This window comes from Ipomoea nil, unplaced genomic scaffold, assembly GCF_001879475.1.
Source record: "Ipomoea nil cultivar Tokyo-kokei standard unplaced genomic scaffold, Asagao_1.1 scaffold2833, whole genome shotgun sequence".
NCBI lineage: Eukaryota > Viridiplantae > Streptophyta > Magnoliopsida > Solanales > Convolvulaceae > Ipomoea > Ipomoea nil.
The window spans coordinates 1,827,839-1,837,555 of NW_017619261.1; the positions used below are offsets into that span (position 1 = coordinate 1,827,839).

At 34.8% G+C, this 9,717-nt stretch overlaps 1 long non-coding RNA gene across 1 annotated transcript; it reads left to right on the forward strand.

The window, feature by feature from the left end:
* The first annotated feature begins 2,647 nt into the window (after positions 1-2,647).
* LOC109159566 lies at positions 2,648-9,160 on the forward strand. The gene is made up of 3 exons (XR_002050607.1): positions 2,648-2,834; positions 3,858-3,862; positions 9,150-9,160. It is a non-coding gene; the product is annotated as an uncharacterized LOC109159566 (long non-coding RNA).
* Positions 9,161-9,717: the final 557 nt, after the last annotated feature.

Sequence of the window (9,717 nt, forward strand, 5' to 3'; positions counted from 1 at the left end):
TCATATATATATATATATATATATATATATATATATATATATATATATATATATATATATATATATATATATATATATATATATAGAGAGAGAGAGAGAGAGAGAGAGAGAATTGCACTCTGATGCGAATGGAGCGCCCAGGTGCGAATATGCGAATGCCTACCAAATAAAATAAAAATAAAAAACGCACAAGATTAGTTCTTACATCATCACCTAAGGATGGTCCTCATTTGAGCCTGCCAAATTATTAAAAAAAAAAAAAAAAACAAACAAACAAAAAAACAAACAAACAAGATTAGTTCTTACGTCATCACCTAAGGATGGTCCTCATTTGATCCTATATATATATATATATATATATATATATATATATATATATATATATATATATATATATATATATATATATATATATATATATATATATATATATATATATATATATATATATAGGGATGCACTCAGGTGCGAATAAGTGCCCAGGAGGGAATATGCGAACGAATCCGCGCGCGACACTTGTCCAGATCTAATAGTTTAAAAAAATGCAGTGGCATTTTCGTAAATAATTGAACATCGAAGTGCAAGTAAAATCACTTACAAGTGCACCTACCTTCACCTATAAGTGCATGTAATTTGCCTTGTTTAACATTCACTTCCTGCAAACATTCATGCACATGGGTGCACCTATTTATAACTACATGTGCAACTATTTATAACTATAGGTGCAACTACTTATAACTATAGGTGCACCTACTTTCACCTATATGTGCATGTAATTTTTCCTTGTTAACATTCATTGATCTGAGTTCAGCGGGTAGTAATACCCCTGAAAACCACCCGCAAACATTCATGCACCTAGGTGCAACTACTTATAACTATATGTGCAACTACTTAGAACTATTGGTGCAACTAATTATAGCTATAGGTGCACTTAGTATTGATGCTCAGTGTAAATTTTTACTTGCACCTATAATACATTTTATATGCACTTGTAATACATTTTACTTGCATTTCGATGTTCAATTATTTACGAAAATGACACCGCGCTTTTTAAAAAAAAAAAATCAGTGTTTCTCATCGATTAGATCTGGACACGTGAACGGACAGAATCCCTTCTTATTTCGCGCATGGGCGAAGCATTCGCGTGTGAGTGCGATTCTATATATATATATATATATATATATATATATATATATATATATATATATATATATATATATATATATATATATATATATATATATATATATAGGATCAGGTGAGGACCTATAGTTAAGTGAGGACCCCGTGGACTTATCTGGTCCTTTCGTTTAAAAGATCTGATGGCTGTGATTCAATTGTTTTTATTCTTTTTTTTCCTTCCGTTTGGACGCGTTTTTAGAACTCCCACACGTTCAGAAGGGCCTTTAGGTAATTTCTCATTTGTAATTAAACTTAGTTTTTTTTTTAAGAAGAAGAAGAATAACATAGTTTCCTAGTCAATTTCATATAAGCCATCTCTGTCTACCCAAAAAAAAAAAACGGGTTCCTCCTTTTCGAAGCTGGTCGTCGTTCTTCTTGGTTGTAGACTCTCGGAGGTGCAGCTCTTTTTGCTCGTCCGCTTCGTCTCTTGATTCTCCATTGCATGGCCGGTGACAGAGAGCAACGAATGACTGCACGCCGTCGGGGGAAATAGGCGGAAACCGCATGTACGCCATTCGTCGGCTGTGCGTGTTCTATCTAGGGTTTTGATTTTTGCGTTTTTGTTGCCGATTTTGTTGCATTCCGTGTTTTAATGGCCGTTTTCATGTGGTAATGTACTCTATGTGTTGTTCAATTTCAGTATTATTATCGCAATCGCATAATGCCTCTCCTGGGTGAATGGACTGTAAGTTCAAGTGTAGAAATGCGAATTTTAACAAAGGTAGGAGAGTGTTCTTGAAGTGTACATTTGTGTTTCTGCTTATGAAATTTACTTTTTTTTTCTTTATTAAAAACTTTTAATGTTTAATTTCGAATAATACGGCTGTGGTTTTGTGAGTTAATATGTGAAGATTGAACAGCTTTTGTGCAACTAACACTTGAGAGGAGATCAGAACTGATCCACTATGTATAAGCTCACCTATCATTTTAAATGGCCATTTATATCTTTCTTGTTTATCATGGAAATTCAAGTAAGAAAATTCAAAATGGCAGTAAATATTCTCCAGTTATTATACATAGCTAGTGGATAACTTTAGTTTTTTATTGAGGCAGCAATTTTAACATTTCATAATTCTGTGGACTTTATAATAATGGGTTTTGATTTTAGACTGGTATGTTCCTAGCTATTTTTTAGATTTTTATAAAAGAATCAGCGTCAGAGGTTCCTCATGTTCAGAACTATCAATTTTCATTTTTCAATGAAATCACAGTCAGAATGAATGATTCAAGGCAGATGTTTGTGTTCCACAATTGAGTATATCATTTCAATTCTTATGAAAATCATTAATTTTATCAAATATATCTTGAAAGTTCAGGATTTTCATTTCACTATATACAGCAAGTCTTCATCAAAGGTTCTTCAAAAATATATCATAGTCAGATCTATAGCACCAACAATCTTTTCAATTCTTTTTATGGGTCTTTGTGTTGGTATGAGTTTGTCCGTGGTGTTTTCCCCTGATTTTGTTGTTGTGCACTTCACTTGTCACTTTTGTTCATTACTAAGTCTGTTGTTGTGCATTCATGTTGATTATGTTTTCCACACGAAGTTTCTCCATTCTGATTTAATTACTTGTTGTGCATTCGATGTGATTTTATGTTTCATCCAGGTCATGTCCCTTGACTGTGTTTCCATCCTTAGTTGAGGTGCAGTTTACTCTCTTCTCTTGTTCTTCATATACGTAGTTGTTGTGCATTATTGTTGTTGATTATGGTTTGCATCTTGGCCAGATGTGTGGTGTTTCATTTGTGTGTTAGTTGTTGTGCGTGCATGTATCTTCTCACATTAGTTACCGTGGGTGTTAGTGTTGGGAAAAATAGCAACGTCAACGCGCGATCTGGAAGCCTTTTAAGAAGCACGGACACTATTGGTGTATGGTTGAAAGGAAATCTGTGCCGTGTTATAATAACACTACCTTAAAAGCGTTATTTACCCGGTAACGGTGCAGTTAGAATCTTGGCACGCTTTCGACAGGCTACACAGACCTACTACGGATAGCTTGCACTAGCAATCACGTAGGCGAACCTCACTATTGCTCAGACGAAGGGAGGGAGAAGGAGAATAGAATAAATGACTCGAATTCATTAAGGAATTTAAAACTCATATAAAGCATTCATAGGGTGCAAATCAATATTGCAGTACTTCAACAACTTCTATATTGCAAGGCTTTGATTGTATTAGCAACATATGAAAGTCAACCTCATTTCAGGTAAAGATCAAGTGGCGCTCTAACTAGCCTGCATGATCAACACCCTACTTCTTAAAACTCCCAGGTCGAGTGGTGAAACCGAAGTTTACTTAAAAACCATCTTCCTAGATAGAGTGTTCAAGAATGATGACTTTTCCATGTTCTCACTAAATTACAATTGAAGCCTATGATATATGCTCTTAATTTTATACAAATAATTTTTGGTAAAAAGTTTGAGCAATGTCTATGCACAAATTATTTCAATCAATGTCATTAGTATTCAAAATACTAAAGAAATAAGTACTGCTAAGTAATCAAAATTTAGACAGCTCAACTAGAATTCGGTACTAAGATAACCATACTTCATGCGAACCCTTAGAACTAGAGCAAATATAGTTACTCAAAATAACTATTTATTTAAAGAGACTCAATACTCATCTTGCGCTGTCAGATTGACTTTTGCTAGTTTTGCCCTTGTGATGGTAGCACTGGTGTGCTCGGTGTCCTTGCTTTCTGCACGCAAAACACCTTCCCTTAAACTTCTTGATTTTTCTACTCCTTTCGTTGTAGACGGTTCTGACACTTTGATTTTCAGTTCCATTGGCACCGTACTTTTCTGACAGTGATTCCCAAATGACTTTTGCCGAATCTTGTTTGACATAGATGTCGAACAAATCGTCATTCATTTGTGACAGCAGGTATCCTCTGGCTGCCGCATTGTCATTTCTAAATTGAATCAGAGTTACACCCGGTTCTTGACCCGGAATGTAATCTATTTCAGGACTGCTTTTTCTCGATTCTTCACCCGGAGTGTAATCAGGTTCATGGTTACATTTTGTAGCACCAAACGGAGAGAACACGGTTGGAGTAGGTTCAGGTGGAACTGAATATAGCACGTAAACCAACTTTAATTGTTCGAAAAGAATAAGCATTCTTTTATCCCACCTACTGTAATTTTTCCCATCAAGCGCGGTGATTTTTGATAGATCCGGTATGACAGAAGGTGTCATAATGCTCAAGGTTGACTGTTGCAGAATAACGCTTTTAACTGTTGGGAAAAATAGCAACGTCAACGCGCGATCTGGAAGCCTTTTAAGAATCACGGACACTATTGGTGTATGGTTGAAAGGAAATCTGTGTCGTGTTATAATAACACTACCTTAAAAGCGTTATTTGCCCGGTAACGGTGCAGTTAGAATCCTGGCACGCTTTCGACAGGCTACACAGACCTACTACGGATAGCTTGCACTAGCAATCACATAGGCGAACCTCACTATTGCTCAGACGAAGGGAGGGAGAAGGAGAATAGAATAAATGACTCGAATTCAAGGTGTGTTTTGAAACGATGTTGGGAGCTGCTATTTATAGTAAGCAGCCCCTCCATCCCTTCCACAAAAGTGGAAGGGACGTGCATTGTCCACAAGAAGAGCGCAAAATGCGCTATACCACCTACAACACTAGCCACACAAAGTTAAGCATATTCTCCAAACTTCATCTTTAATTTTCCAACAATTAGTTCTCATTTGAGGCTGTAAGAAGCGGCCAAGACCAAATATGGCAAAGCTCCCGCAAACAAGGCCAAATACGGCAAAGTTCCCGCAAACTTGGTAAGGTCACAAATATCTTGTAATATTGTTTCCAATTTTAGCACCGTGCTTATGGTGCTTCCTTATTCATTTTTGACATTTCATGATGGGTGTTGTACAATGTGGTGATATTTGTCGTGCGTAGAATGATTTAGCGGTGCAGTATAGTGTATTTTATAGTGCATTCTCAGTTGGCTCTTGTGTTTTACTATCATGTATTCTGGTATGTAAAGTGGGATCATGTGTCTAATTGGTGTATTCTTTGTGGACATTGCAGCAAGCCTTCCTTGCTTCATTTTTTTTTTTTTTTTTTGTAGATGTTAAGCTTCTTGAGAGAGCGGATTGCGTGCGACGCCTTAACCCGAAGCGCATGCAAATGTCTTGGCAGCTTACTGTTAAGAATGACAACTCATTGTGTGGACATAGTGTTATATGAACCATAAAAGAAACTACATTCTTAATATATTAAAAGTACATTATTTGTATACTGAATGTACATTATTATAATGTACATCCATTACACAAATAATGTACTTTCTCTTATTACAAAGTACATTTTTAATATATACTAAAAGTACATTATTTTTTAAATAAATATATATTATTTTATAGTATACAAAATATGGTCCACACAACTTGTGTGGACTATGGTGGCATGTACTACTCGGTTGGAGAACATATAGTATAACATAGAGGCTCTCTCTCGTGGCATGTACTACTCGGTTGGAGGACATACCATTTGGTCAAGGAGATTTGACCGAGTTGTTGTAGTTACCATTCGGTCAAATGGGTTTGCCCGAGTGGCTAAATCCTCAGTTGTGGTTACCATTCGGGTAGCGACCGTTCTGGCCTTCTGCGTATTAATTCAACTAGTACGATGCACGGACTATAACGGAAACAATTATGATATGGTGAATTAAGGGAGAAATTAGAAAAATGAAAAAATCATTACAGAAAGGAATAAAAAAATTATAATTAAATAGTATATTAAAATTTTACAAAATTTGGATCAACATCCTTATATACAATGTTTTTTATGTTAAATTTCTTTAGGTTCCTTCCTTATCGCAAATCAAAATCTTTAAATCATTTGGGTTGACGACTCTTGAAATAACAACATGCAATTGTTCGGGCTGAATACTGGTCTTTTCAAAAAGATGTCCACGTGAGAAAGTGATTATTGACTCTGACTCTTGTTAATTGTCATTGCATAAGAGATGGTTAGATGGAATTATCTTCTTTGAAATTTACAAAGTAGTCTCAAGTATGCTCATGTGGGTAATTGAACCCCTAGACACCGGAAGGAAGTCAGAAATGACTTCAAACTTAAAAACTAAAGAATGAAAGCATTACCAAGGACTTTGTAGTCCAATAATGGTATCAAGTTGCTCCCCTTTGTGGGAGGTGATGGGTTTGAGCTTTGGTGGAGGCATAGCTTGTATATGTGGGTATCCACCTTCCTTTGTAATAATAAAAAGGAAAGAAGGCATTAAACATGGCAAAATATTATGAAAAAATTAAGAATAGATTAACAATAAATAAACCTCCACATTTTCAAGAACAGATTTTAAGTTGACCTCGTACAGTCGAATCAACTGTACCCTTATTGTCTACGCAGTACATATTTTTTGATTATGCCTAAAACAATAAGAGATAATTAAAATGGTGGAGCGACGATGAATATTTCTTGGAATGAATGTTATATATATATATATATATATATATATATATATATATATATATATATATATATATATATATATATATATATATATATATATATATATAATATTATTAATTATTAATTGTAAATAATATTATTGTCCAAATGGTTGACATTACTAAAATATAGAAAGTAAGTAATTAAGGTAATAATAATAATAATATAATAATAATAATATTATTATTATTATTATTATTGTTGTTGTTGTTGTTGTTGTTGTTGTTGTTATTGTTGTTGTTGTTATGCATATACATATTAAATGTTAATTGTAAATAATATTTTTGTCCAATAGTAAAGTAATGGGTTAGATAGAAAGTAAAGTAATTAAGGTAATAACATTATTATTATTATTATTATTATTATTATTATTATTATTATTATTATTATTATTATTATTATTATTATTATTATTATTATTATTATTATTATTATTATTATTATTATTATTATTATTATTATTATTACTACTACTATTATTACTATTATTACTATTATTACTATTATTATTATTATTATTATTATTATTATAAAAAGTATATAAGGTATGACTAAATAGAATAGAGATTTGGCTACAGGCAATATGGGGGCTTTGGTTTCAAGCGCATACATGAGTTTAACATTACCTTGCTTGGTAAACAAGGGTGACGTTTGTTAACTAACCCTACATCTCTTGTGGACATATTGTTGAAGGCTAGGTACTATCCAAAGTATACATTTCTTGAGGCTTTCCTGAGAGTAGTCCAAGTTATGTGTGGAGAAGTATTATGGCTAGCCAGTTATTATTTAAAGGTGACATAAGATGGAGAATTGGGAATGGTTTGGAAACTAGTATTTGGTTACACACGTGGCTACCTGACACTAATGATCATTTTGTGCATACAGTTCCACCGCAGGGGACCCAGGATTCAATGGTTGGAGATCTTATCAACCCCGGAACTGGGACATGGGATTCGGAGCAGGTACTTAATTTGTTTGACTCTAGGGACGCAGGCCTGATTTTGAAGACCCTAGTGAACCACGTGAAAGATGATATTTGGTATTGGCATAGTGATCTACGGGGAGCCTACACTGTTAAGGATGGCTACAGGAGGTTAACTATTATCAATTCCCCACCAAATGGCGTTTGGAGTTATTTATGGAGGCTCCAAATCCCTCCTAAATGGAAATCATTCCTCTGGAGAGCTCTATCATCAGTGCTCCCTACGGCTAATAATGCACTTATGAAGAGGACGTTATGCACTTACTATGTAAATGCCAATACACCCAACGTGTTTGGGCAGTATCTGGTCTTCCAGATCACCTTCAGACGACTCCGATTTCGTGCGGTGGGTGGAGGCTGTTGGAAATACATTCAAAGTGGAAGCTTAATTTTTGGATAATCAACATGGACATATCCATTATTTGCGTAAAGATATGTGGCTGCATGGATTTGCTTTATTTCCACTTCCCTTCTTTTACGTTAGTGTGTGGATGGAATGAGAAACTATTATTTGAAGTCTTCATACCTCTACACTATATAAGGAAACAAGCCATTTTGTCTAAATGCAGCAATAATATTCCTTATCCTACTTCTTCTCTTGTCCGTCTTTAAAGTATGAGCAATAGTGAGGTTCGTCTACGTCTAAGCTAGTGTAGGCTCAACGTAGTTTATTCTATGTTTCATGTCGAAAGCGTACCGGTTTACTTTGACTGCACCATCACAGGGAAAATAACGCTTTTAAGGTAGTGTTTTTATAACACGACACAAACTTCTTTTTAGCCATACACCCGTTGTGTCCGTGTTTCTTAAAAGGTTTCCAGCCCACGCGTTGACGTTGCGAATATTTTCCAACATTTAAAAGCGTTAGTCTAGCAACAGTAAACCTTTAGCGTTATGACACCTTATGTCATACCCGATCTATCCAAAATCACTGCGCTAGATGGAAAAAACTACAAAAGGTGGGCTCAAAGAATGCGTATCCTCTTCGAACAACTAAAGTTGGTTTACGTGCTGTATTCAGTTGAACCTGAACCTACTCCAACAGTTTTCCCTCTTCTTGGTGCTAGAAAAGCTAGCCATGAACCTGATTACACTCCGGGTGAAGAATCGAGAGAAAGCAGCCCAGAAATATATTACATTCCTGGTCAAGAACCGGGTGTAACTCTGATGCAGTTTAGAAATAACAATGCGGCAGCTAGAGGATACCTTCTGTCACAAATAAATGACAAATTGTTTGACGTCTATGTCAAACAAGACTTGGTAAAAGTCATTTGGAAATTACTGTTAGAAAAGTTCGGTGCCAATGATACTGAAAATCAAAGTGTTAGAAATGTCTATAATAAAAGGAGTGGAAAAGTCAAGAAGTTCAAAGGAAGATACTTCGTGTGCGGAAAGCAAAGACACCGAGCACACCAGTGCTACCATCGCAAGGGCAAAACCAGTAAAAGACAATCTGATAGAGCAAGATAGTATTGCATTTCTTAAATAAGTAGTTATTTTGAGTAACTCTAATTTGCTCTAGTTCTAAGGGCTCGCATGAAGTATGATTGACTTAATACTAAATACTAGTTGAGTTGTCTAGTTTTTTATTACTTAGTAGTACTTATCACTTTAGTATGTTGAATACTAATGACATTGATTGAAATGATTTTGGCATAGATGTTGCTCAAATTTTTTACTGAAATTATTTGTATAAAAATAAAGAGCATATATCAAAGGCTTCAATTGCAATTTGATGATAACATGGAAAAGTCATCATTTTTGAATACTCTGTCTAGGAAGATGATTTTTAAGTAAACTTCGGTTTCACCACTCGACCTGGAAGTTCTTAAGAAGTAAAGTGTTGATCATGCAGGCTAGTTAGAGCGCCACTTGATCTTCACCTGAAATGGGGTTGACTTTTATATGTTGTTAAACAATCAAGCCTTGCAATAGAAGTTGTTGAAGTACTGCAATAGTAATATTGATCTGCGTCATATGAATGCTTTATATGGGGTTTTAATTTCCTCAAGTGAAGGAAAAAATTGTGCAAGTGGAATAACTTTAAGTATTAAAGTT